Source organism: Uloborus diversus, chromosome 8, assembly GCF_026930045.1.
Source record: "Uloborus diversus isolate 005 chromosome 8, Udiv.v.3.1, whole genome shotgun sequence".
Classification (NCBI taxonomy): Eukaryota; Metazoa; Arthropoda; class Arachnida; order Araneae; family Uloboridae; genus Uloborus; species Uloborus diversus.
In genome coordinates, this window is record NC_072738.1 from 117138108 (window position 1) to 117151006 (window position 12899).

General features: G+C 31.7%; 1 long non-coding RNA gene across 1 annotated transcript; it reads left to right on the forward strand.

Annotated features, from left to right (window-relative positions):
• The first annotated feature begins 3870 nt into the window (after positions 1 to 3870).
• On the forward strand, positions 3871 to 11222 carry LOC129227681 (uncharacterized). The gene is made up of 3 exons (XR_008580866.1): positions 3871 to 3916; positions 6043 to 6116; positions 11069 to 11222. It is a non-coding gene; the product is annotated as an uncharacterized LOC129227681 (long non-coding RNA).
• Positions 11223 to 12899: the final 1677 nt, after the last annotated feature.

A 12899-nucleotide genomic window follows, 5' to 3' on the forward strand; every position in this document is an offset into this window, starting at 1 on the left:
GTAAGTGAGGTACTTGGCACTTACTGGCAAGCAGATTTTTTTGGTTTTAAAATATCGTGGAATATAGCATTTTTTGTTCCATTTTTATGAGGTTTTAAAAGAAATTGATTAATTTCATTTCCTGATGAAGAGAGACCAAACTTTACTTCCCTGTGATCAATATAATCTTCCCATATGTAACGTTGTACGTTTGACCTTCAGTTTTGATGATGGTGATGGCATAAGAAATTTTCATTGAAAATTGCAATTACTTATAATGGAAATGGAAATGAGCAATGACCATGGGAATTCGAGGAATATTAGCTGACAGAACTACTGCTGGTCCTGTAAGAAGATTACTTTAACTCATATTAGTCCACATTAATTTTACATTGGGGTCCATTTCCATTGTATACATAAAACAAAATAAAGTTTCGATCCAAACGAAATTATTGGAATCCCGCCTTTAATTTTAATAGAAAAAATATGGGCTTTTAAAAGCGTTCTTAAGATACATAGATTGTAGAGAATTCTTAAAAGGAGATGACTTTAAACAGGCTTGAATTATACCTGCAAGCGTTCATCTAGGGAACCACTGGAATAGTTTGATTAAAGTCACCGGCAAATGCGACGATGACACTTCTCATAATGTTGTCTTAACCTTTTAGTTCTTTTAGAGTTCTATTCACGGCTTCTATATTCAAACAGTGGCTAGTTGAACATTCGTCATGCATTATGAGGTTGACCTCTTAAAGAGGATTTGCAAATGAACCATTTTTTTTTCTTATGAAGCGTACGGAGTCTTTCTGAAGGGAGACACTCGAAGTAGTTTAAATCTAGAGTGGTCAGTAAGTAAAATTGCTGCAATTTAGTAAAAAGAAACTTGCTCACACATCCTTAGTGTGCTTGCTGATCTTGGCCTGTGGTAAACTTATTAAACTTTTTTCAGTTCCACCGGGTGTGCCAATAAACATTACTTTGCGTTCTGGTACCATAGGCGAATCACTGTCGATCACTAATTGGTTGCGTGATTAGAAATGTACTTAAATGTTTGCCATAAAGCTAAAAGATCAAAAAAATGATTTTTTAGAAAGATTGTTACAAAAAATCCTCTTAAGAGTTTCCTAAACTAAACACAATTTATATAAATTCATTAGCATATGTTTTTTATTTTGACTTTACACTGTAAAAACGATTCAGAAACGTTCCTGGAAAATAATCGGCAGCTGATATGCCGAATTTCAACCAGTAACATATCTTACAAGAACCAGGAACGTTATCCGATAAAAGTGAGTAACCTTCCTGAAATACCGAGAAATCTCCCCTGTTAACGCCAGTCGAGAACCTTCTAGAAAAATTAACAAGTTTAATGTATTTGATTAGAACTTTTCTGGTTTACCAAGAAAGCTCCAGAAGCATCAGCGCAGCCATGGCCAAGCTACGCGAATACTTGCAATTGCAGCATCGCAAAGCTGCAGCTATCCAGTGACTTATTTGCTCCCATTGGGATCTTTGTCAATCCAGACGAGCCGTAATTGCGCTAAAGCCGATACACTTAATAAACACGCTCAATCAACCTTTAAACTGGTAGCAAAAAACATTTTTCACACAGGTGAAAAGTCTGCATTCGTGTATCTTTCAGCAATTGAGAAAACTTTTTTGCGAAGATACTTGATTTTGCGGGGAAATAGGTGAAAATCTCTAAAATCCCGAAACGTTCCACGGAAATATCCTGTAACGTTTCGGAATTTTTTTACAGTGTAGTATGCATATAATACCTGAAGTAATGCATACAAAACAGCAACTTTTAGAAACACGGCCTCATATTGGTAATGCTTTTGGTGATGCTTAAGGTGACACGTTATTCCTTTTTTCTCCATAAACATACCGTTCTAAGAGGACTTTTTACCAGACATATACATACATGTATATTCAAACAGAATTTGTTTTTAGTATGAACATACTGGTAGCAAAGATAACTTTTTAGTTTTAAAAATTCATAGAAAGACATATCTGCATAATTTATATTATATGTCACTCAGTAAAAATTCGCCTTTCATGTTGTGAAGGAATTCTTCAAATAGGTTCAGTGGTTTTGGAGATTACTCGGAATATATGAACACGTAAAATATGTTTTCTCTCTGTCCTTATAATATTAGCATAGATGTTACTCTTCAAGAATGTGCCTTTCATACAAAGAAGGAATTTTTTGAATAGATGCAGTGGTTCCAGAGATTACCAGAAACGAATAAACACATACAAAAGAAACCTTCTCTCTTTATAACCTATACTAATATTATAAAGAGAGAGGGCGGATTTTTGTGTGTTTATATGTTCCGGATAATTTATGGAAAGACTCCGTACGTTTCATAAGAATAAATATGGTTCATATGCAAAGCGTCTTTAAGAGGTTAGCCGCCCCGTAATGCATGATGAATCTTCAATGAGCCATTGTTTGAATATAGATGCCGTGGATAGAACTCTAAAAGAACTAAAAGGTTAAAACAACATTATGAGAGGCGTCATCGTCGCAATTGCCCGTGACTTAAACTATTCCAGTGGTTCCCTAGATGAACGCTTGCAGATCTAATTCGAGCCTGTCTAAAGTCATCTACTTTTAGGAATTCCGTACAATCTCTGTATCTTAAGAACGCTTTTAAAAGCCCATATTTGTTTTCTACTAAAATTTAAAGGTGGAATTCCAATAACTTCGTTTCGACCGAAACTTTAATTTGTTCTATGTATACAATTTAAATGGATCCCCAAGTAAAATTAATATGGACTAATAGGATTTAAAGTATTGTTCTTACAGGACCAGCAGCAGGTCAGTCAGCCAATATTTCTCGAATTCCCATGGTCCTGGCATATTTAAATTTCCAATATAAATAATTGCAATTTTCGATGAAAATTTCTTTGCCATCACCATCATCAAAACTGAAGGTCAAACGTACAACGTTACATATTGGAAGATTATATTGTTCACAGTGAAGTTATGGTTGGTCTCTCGTCATTAGGATATGAAATGAATCAATTTCTTTTAAAACCTCATAAAAACGGAACAAAAAATGTTATCTTCCATGATATTTTAAAACAAAAAAAGTTTGCTTAATATTTATTTAAGACAGGTAATTTTTGAACTCAAACAAGTTCGCGACGAGCCTCTAGTGTAATATAAGAAACAACTTTTGAGGATAGGCAGAAATACATGCAAAATTACAATTTTTAGAAACATGGACTAATATCGTCTATCTACACTACTTGAATTCAAGTACTTATTTACTCGAAGAGAATCTCAGTTATAACCCACATTTAAGTCAATTTTGATGCATAAACATTTTGCGACTTAAATGGTTCGCAATAGTGAAAGCTAATAGAATGCTATACACCTTATCCTACACCTTATCCGTATAATATTAGTACAGATAACATGAACACACAGAAAAGACAGAAGTTCATAGCTTGAGTAAAGGTCATAATGGAAGAAAATAGCCTTAACAGATCAATATTTGTATGATTTATAAATACTTCAAAAAACATGATCTTATAAAATAAAAACATTATTACAAATTAAAATGAAGATTAGAAAAAAAAACCCTTCCTTTTTTAAAATTATTCTCTTATAACGATTTAAAATGTAGTACTACACTGTTAAAAATTTCACTGAAAAAATGGTTAAATAACAGTTTATTTTATTGTCATTTTACCGTATTCAGCCTCAACAGTCAAATAACCATAAAAAAGATGGTTTTCAAACCATTAATCGAAAGAAAAACAGTATTTTCACCGTATTTTGAGAAAGCGGTTATTTTACCGTAAAGTTTAGCCAATCGGATCGACTGACAGCCAATAGGAATTCAGCGCGCGCAACGCCATCTTCCGGAAATGGAAAAGCGAGGGTGATGATAGCAAAGCAAACATGGCGGCCTCTATTGGAAAGGTAAATACATTTTTCATTTATTAGATTTTTAGTTATTTGTTGTGTACTTAATGTTATCTCTACTAACACTTATTTTAAGAGCTGAAACGCACTTATAACATATCAATGAGTGCCACTGCACCTATTCTTTTCTTACTTTAGATTATACATATACGTAAGCAATGTTGAATGCTGAATGCATTTACAGTAGTAAATTTGAAACTTCGACTCTTCCCTCTCTATTTCCCTGAGTTTATTATCCCTTCCAGGGAAAATACTGTTCAAGTTGCAAAAAACAATTATCTTTTAGGAATTGTACCATATTTTGCGAAATACTGAGTATTTGGCCGAGAATTACAATCGTATACGGTTGAAAATTGTCTTCCATATTGCATGTGTAGTATGATATGTGTCGAATTTGGTTAGTTTATCTGCAATTCTGCACAAATTTAAATTCCTTTATTTATTTGAAAATCTACTGCTTCAGATGTATGATTTTACAGCGTACAATCATGGTAATGTTATGTAAATAAATCTTGCAGGAAACCAAATGTTTCTGCACCATGACTATTATTAAACTTGGATCACTGTGATTAATTAAATTAGATTGCTTTTTAGCAGTATTTATTATATTGTAAATCAACTTTTAGATATTTGAAGTATGAAAAATCAGTAATAAGCTGACTTTTCATATTTATGACCACTTAATATCATGATGTCTTATTTTTTTACTTTTTCTGTTTTATGTATAAATGAGTAAGTAAGAGTAAGGTTAATGTTATGTGTCGTAAGATTTAAGAAATAAGTTATTAGGTAACGGATAAACTAAAACCCCCACTTATACGAATTTTAAAAATCCTCCCGGAACCAAATATTTCCACTTAGACGCAAGTGTTCAAGTTCCCAGCTTAATCGAATAATATTGTTTAGCTTTCCCAATATTTTTGCAGAGAAAATTTTCGAATAAATTAAGTCAGAACTAGAGTTTAAGCAGAGTTCAAAACTTTTTAGCAAAAAAGCTAAAATGTGAAAAAAAAGCTTTAGCGAAATGCTAAAACATCCAAAGTTAATGAATAACTTTCCATAAGGCAAATTATGGGGAAGGTGTTTCTTTCTAAATGCCTCAATGCGTTTCACCTGCAATTGCAAATTAAATTCCAAATTTAGTTTGAAATGAAAAAATTTAGAATTAATGCAACTGCAAGCAGAAACACTGGTAAGTACAATTATTGACGTAAGATATAAATTCATATTTTTTTGGCCAACAATGGGGGGGGGGGGGCATTTATATTTTGTCAAAACATTTCCACTAACTCTAATTTCTTTTGTTGTTCCCATTGCAAAAACGAACGCAGTTATAAGTTAATAACACTGAAAAATATTTACCCTTTTAAGATGAGTATAAATTGATAAATACATCCTAACCTCTTTTTGTGGTGGATAGGGACCACATTAAAAAACTCGCATAAAAGAGTTCGTTCGTTTCATAAATAACTTCGTCCATTTTATAAATACTTCCCAATCTCAAGCTTCAAAAATTTTCATATTGTGACACATTATTTATGTAACGCTTACTCATTTTGTGTGTAATGGATTACTGGGAGTATACCCTCAGAAAAATTGGTAGGAACATCTCTGATCCAAATAACAATCAACAGCAAACAGAAGGAGCAATTACGTCGTCAAATGTATTTCATTTTAGCAGTAATTGCTTTTAAGCATCTTCAAATTACGAGGCTCTGTTGTTTTTAAGTAATTGGCCGAACAGAATATTCGGCTTGTCTGCAGGCAGGGTCGCCAAGAGTTAAAGGGGGGTCCCCTTGTCAGTTTGGTTGATGGGCCCCCATTCCCCCATACTTTATGAGAAAGTAAGTGTAAAAAACTAAATACTTATAATTAATGTCCTATAATTTTCAAAATCTCATGACTCCGAGCAATGCCATGAGAGCTGTGTATGCACAGTTAAAAAAGTAATTAAAAAAAAGAATTATTAAAAATCAGTTTTGCTATCTAATTTTTCTTTTGTATTTGTATTACAAACAGATGAAGCATTTTAAAATTATGAAAAATATGCTTATGATATAAATAATTAAAGTATGTTTTTAATCCTTATGTGACTTACTAGTGTTTTTCTTTTCACCTAAGAGACATCCTAAGAATTTGTGGACAGTTGATGGCATTGGGAAAAACTCATCAATGATGCATTTGCAAACTTTAAGAGGTACTAAGTATTTTCATTTATTTTTTGTTTCCAATTAGTCTCTTTCTGGACATCTGTTTGACATTCTTGTAGAATTCCTAAAAATTTGGTATTATTAATCTTTGAATTAAAATATTGAAAAGTTAATATCCAAGTGTTTCGTTGTTATATATTATTAATCACCTATTTGATTAATTTTTGAAATTATATATTTTTAAACACTTAATATTATGAAGTTTTTTTTTTCTGGTTACTGTTTCATATTTAAATGAGTTTGATAGTAGGGTTGATGTAATGTGCCGTAAAATTTAAGCAAAATTAAAAAGCAAAAATAAAATTTTAATTTAACATTTGAGGCTTTTCTATTACAGAAAAATTACTTTGAATTTGATAATAGTAGTTTGGCTATGGTTTTCAACTGCTGTAACTTTCCTTCATTCCATAGAGAAAGATGTGTTTGTTTACCAATTGTCCTCAGATATTTACATTTGTTTGCTATTTGATGGTAGAATACTGAAATAATTAGCCGAATCAAATATCTGGTTTATCTGCCGAATAGGCAGTATACTGAGTATCAACTGAATATAGTTAAAATGTTATTTTAACATTTTTATAAAAACTTAATATTCTGAGTTATTTTTCTGGTTATTGTTTTGTTTTTAAATTATTTAGTAATTTTCAGTAAATTACTGCCCTAGAGCCAGAGCTAAGGCAGAAATACATAAAATACACCACCAGCTCAGTCATTCCATTCGAGGGTTGTAGTTTCGTGCTTATTAGCACTCATGAGCCCAGATTAGGAAGTGACTGCGCTGGAGGTGGAAAACAACTTAAGAGAGCCAAGAGTGCCAAACAAACTGGTAGCTCATATAAAAGAAGTGTTTGGCACTCTCGGCTTCCTTAAGGGGGTTTTCCATCTCCAGCTCAGTCCCTTCCTATTCTGGGCTGATGAGTGCTAATCAGCACGAAACTGCAGTCCGCAAATGGAATGACTGAGCTGGCGGTGTATTTTATGGATTTAGTAATAGAGTAAGGTTCAGGGCAGTGGTTGGAAAAACTACATTTTTTTTGTAGCGAACTACAACTACTTTAACACAAATGTAGTTAACTACAACTACAACTACTTTTTTCAAAATGTAGCAACTACAAACTACTTTTGAAATGTAGTCGCTACTTCGCTACTTTTCAAAAAATAAATAAATAACATACACATAATACACACCGTTTGCGGATTGAATAAAAAAAATGTTGAGATTGATATATTGGTTCATTTGAACATGGAATATTGCTATAAATTATCTATTCTTTCTTTCCTTTACTGAAACGATTCGTCAATTCAAACATTGTATACCATTTGCAAATATTCCCTGCAAGAAAGGACTTAAATGTGGAAGGAATTCAACTTTCAAATTTTTAATCCTTTCCTGACAGTAAATAGTATTTCATTCAAGAAGTGTAACTCGGCTACTTGAAATTGAGATAAATCTAGTCATAATTTGATTTAAATTTTACATAGACATACATATACATGAAATTTATTTAGATGATGAAAAGCATCATCTTTTAAACAAAAGAGAAGAACTTTAATTTTCATTATATGAGTTAATTTTAGAAGAACTTATATTTCGTAGGAATTAATTGCTTTTGAGCTTCAAGCTACGGTTCCGGACCTGGACACATCTCTTTTCTAATGCCCCTGACAAAATAAAATAACGAATTTTTCAATTTTACCGAATAATCTCAAAAACTCAGAACATTTAATAATTGACTTTTAATATGTTAATAAATGAACACCCAATCAGTAAAAAAGAAAAAAAAAGAAATATGAAAAATACCCCAAACGGTTCTACTAATTATCCGAAACATGTAACATAACTAAAAACTTACTTTACTTCAATGTGCATTTTTTAGCAACAGTGGACTCGGGGCTACAACGCAATTCGACTAACACGAAATGTCTATATAGCGAGTTTTACTCGAGAAACGAATTTTGCAGCTGACGCGAATTCCTCACCCGCTATACGAAAATTTTTGGAGCAGAAGCGCAGGGTTTATATCACCCTCTTTCTTGGTTACTAAATATTAGTTTCGGGAATGGAATTTCCCTTTGGCATCACTGAAAGCCAAAATTCCCCGCACCGTAGAGTCGAAACATCAGATTGCTAACGTACAAATCGCCGCTCCGCATTTTTTTTTTTCGAAATATTAAGTTGATGAAACATAATTTCACATAAGCGGGCTGTTTATCTAAAGTTAGAAATGTATCCCTCGCATAAGTTGAGGTTCGACTGCATGTGCAAATGGCATTGATACCGAAAGCTTTTTGCTTAACGGGCAAAGTTTGCATGAAACGGAATAAATTCGTTTTTTTCTTTCTAAGCCATGCTCTACTCAAGGGGAATATTGGGAAAATGTTAAAGTTTCTATGCCAAACAAACTAATGGCGTCAAACAGATACAACGTATGGCGTCAAACAGATACTACGTATGGCGTCAAAATAATATATCAGAGGTCAGCTCATATTTTTCAGTGTTACGAATCTCATTGGTGCAAGTTTTACTCGCGTAATAATTGCACCAGTCAGATTCGTTTGAAAACGCGTTTTTTTTTTTTTTTTTTAACTTTATTCAAAAGTAGTTTCCAGAAATCGCTACAAACTACTTTTTTTTGTAGCGAACTACTCGCTACTCTACTTTTTTTAAAAAGTAGTGCGCTACACTACAAACTACTAAAAAATGTAGCTACTACAGTAGCGTCGCTACTTGTAGCGCGCTACTTCCAACCACTGGTTCAGGGGCATGCACAGGGGGAGGAGAGAGAGAAACACCTGTTAGCCTGAGCATGAAGGGTGCCTGAGATTTTTAAAATGAGAGATGAAATATGTGTAGGGGACATAAGAGTAAACAATATGGAGGAGGGCCAGAAAAAATCATTTGTGACGGGCCCCAAAATTTCGGGGCACGTCCTTGGTAAGGTTAGTGAGGTGTGTGATAAGATTTAAGAAAAATTGAAAAAGCAATACAACTTGAGCTTAGTATTTTCTCTTGCATTAAATTTACTTTCAGTGTGATAATACTACTATTAATAAGAATTTGCATACTATAATTTTCATTCATTGTTTCAAAAAATATGTTTTTGGTCTCCATTTGTCAAATATTAAATTTTTTCAGTATTCCGTTGCTGAATATTAAAGTACAATCGACCAAACTGAATCTTCGGTGCATCCGTAATTTGAATTATATCTGTGACAAAGCCAATTTAACTTTAACCAGGAGTTTGCAATTTTTTTTTTTTTTTTTTTTGCATTAAAAAGTTTAACAGTTATTTTTACATTTGAAAAAATCATTCAAGGTAAAACTAAAAATAATTCTTCAATTGAATAGGCTAACTCTTTAGGATATTATATAAATCTAATAACATTCTATCCAAGTAGCAATTTTGTTTTTATAGTGATTAATGTTACTTTTATATATTGTTGCAAATAATGCCAAAAATTTGAATATGTAAAATCAGTTTTAAAAATTCAAAATCCAAGTTTTAAAACCATTGGGAAAAAGTTGGATCACTGTTTAAATGTTGTTTTCAAAAATGTCGGGGTTGGGGGGGGAGGGGGGAGTGAGAGAGAGCTTTTTTCAATGGCTTAAAAAGTCTTGGTAACAAAGTTAAGGATCTGAAATGAAATTACTTCATAAATTATTCGAGATTTTTCTTGCTTTGTCATTTGAAGTTATTGGGCATTTTATAGAATATCCTTGTGGACTTAAAAGAGGAATTAATGGTGTCAGTTACAGTTGTATACTCTTCAAACAAAGGACAAAAAAGTTTGTCGTAAGGTTAGTATTTAAATTTCACAAAGTGAGGGCTTTGTTTTTTTAGCAGAATAAAAGATCTGTTATAGGATTTTTTTTTTGATGAATAGTTAAGAGGAAATTTTATTAATTTTTATTTGTTCTATTTAGTATATTTTCCAATTTTTAAAATTATTTTTTGCAAGCAAGGTGAAAAATAAAGTCTGAGGCTTTATTATTTTTCTCAGAAAAAAATTGCATAGCAAATTTTTTTTTTGTATATACAGTTGAACTCGGTTAATATGAAGTATCAAAAAGCTATGAATTCGTTTGTATTAGCAGTTATTCGTAACTACTGTGAATGAGTGATTCTGTGGGGGAAAAAAAAACATGAAGAAATGCTGCTCTACATTTAAAAAATATTGCTGCACGAATTGTACATTTAGCACATTCATTTATAAGAAACGAGATATTTATTTCTGAATATATTTGGAAAATATTGAAAAAGGAAGATGGGATCGAAAATCACGGAATAGGTTGTAATCCGCAATGGAAGACGAACAATTTTATCTCCGTATAAATTGCAATTTCTGCGGGTCAACAAATGTACGGACTGTATTTTCTATGCAAAATAATCTATATTTTCTTGATACACGATGGGACTTCTACTACCAAACGAAGTAATGAATAATTTCTAGAAAAGGATACTACAGTATTCAACCACAAACGTTTTTAGTAAGAGGTCAGGAATTTTTGTTTGTCTTAGCCGAGACTTGGAATTACGCATTATGCGTGAAATTTTCATTGTAATTAGATAGCAAACCAAACTTAACGAATAAAACGTTCATTTTTGCCGTGATTTCATATTAAGAGAGTTAAACTGTACATATAATGAATGTACTTTATTTGATTAGCTTTAATGTGCTTTAAATGCAACTGAATTTTTTAATAATGCTGCAGATGTATTTTAACTTGTAAGTTATGCCTTAAGAAAGCATATTTAATTTGCTACGTTCTTCCTAACGAACCAGTATGTTCTATTGTGTATTGAGGTAAATATTGGAAAAGATGAAAAGTGATTTTGCTGTTGCATTTAATTTAATGTTAACAGAAACTGATTTTGTAGTTTCAGAACACCATAATATTAGGCTTGTTTTACATGGCTAATTTTAATCTATGTTTCAGGTGCTTTGTGGAAATAAATCCAATGCCTGGGTCCAAGACATAAAAGATGATTTTTATTATTTGTAAATGTTGCGATTTGTAATACATTTGTTATGTTGTATATATGTATTTGTGAATTATTTTGTATTGCTCAAATTCTAAAATAAACAAGATCTCCACGTAAGGTTTCTATTTTTTCTGTGTTTAAAATATTTTCAATAATAGAGAGCTTGGATTAAACTGTCATTTGGGAGGTAAAACTCAGTACCAGCAAATTTTACATTATTGTCATCTACTGTACTTAAGTTTTTTTTTTTTTTTTTTTGTACAAGCTTGCTTATTTGGTTGGAACTCGAAAAATAGAGCTCGAGTAAAATGTAAAATTTCAGCATTTCCCTAATGCTGGTATGGAATTCAAAAATTATTTTTTCACATAGCTCAAAAAATCATTTCTGCAGGTATACCTTCCCATAGTAGTACATTCAAATGCATATGCAATTGCAGATTCTTGCTTCTTTTTTTTTTTTTTTTCATGTTAGTGCACTTGAATGCATAAATGTTTATTGCTGGGTTTTTTACTTGATTTTAGGTCCTTTTTTATCTTTGAAAAAAAATTTAAGAAGTAATTTTTGTTTCGCCATGTCTCATAGAAAAATTTAAGAAGTAATTTTTGTTTCGTCATGTCTCGTAGAAGCCGACCTTGAAGAACCATTGCTTACCATTTTTTGTGTGAATGATTGGAAAGATCCAATCGTTTTAGTTCAGAAGTAACAAGTTTTCTGAGCATTTTTTTAAATATTGCTTGTTTTTTCATTTTTGCTGCATATTTTCATAGTTTTAGTGCATATTTCAATCACTTTTTATTGAATATAACCACAGCTCTAATTATACATTAAAAAATACTGATAATCAATCTTGTACATTGTGTAACAACATGTTAGTACTGTGTAGTGTATCTATTGGGTTTTTACTTATTGATTTTTAAAAAATTGAAGTCAGTTAAAATATTCTCTTAATTAATGCCTTTATTTTTAATATTCCGTAACTGTTACAGTTGAAATGGTAAGCCTTAATTCTAAAAGGAAACTCTCTCTTGAATTAATTTCTTACCTGTATTTATAATTTATAGACTAAAGAGATCCATTCATTTAATTAACATACTATAAAACCTGACCAAATGGGTTAAATTACTGTGAATACTAGTAATTAGGTGCCTGTGCACATTTTAAATGGTTACAAAAAGTGTTTCATTAAGAGTTTTTCCACGTGCTAATCATATGTGGTCACAATACCGTAAAGTGGTATAGTTACGGTCCATCAACATACTAGTCCTATATGGTAACAAAACCGTAAAATGTTACGTTGTGGTATCTTTACGGTTTTTTTGACGTACTAGTGGAATATGGTTACAAACCCGTAAAATGTTGTATTTACGGTTTTTCTCCGTATTTTTTGAATATGGTTACAAAACCGTAAATTGTGGTTTTTACGGTTTTTCACCGTACTAGCTGTATACGGTTAGAAACCGTAAAATTACATGTTTACGGTTTTTTAACCATTTTAGTTGAAAATGGTTTTGAACCCGTAAATGTGAAGTATCAACCCTAACCGTAAACTTTACGGTTAATCAGACGGACACACTGCTGCCGGTTATTTCACCGTAATTTTACGATGAAATTTCTAACAGTGTATTCTATAGTTTTTCATTAAAATCTAAATTTTACACTTATAGTTTTCTTAAGTTAGAAGTTATTTTAACTTTTAAAAATCTTATCTGTGCTGCTTTCCATGTAATTCGTGTTAAAAAAAATGCTTTCTTTTTTACTTTCTTTTACAAAAAAAGGGAGTATTC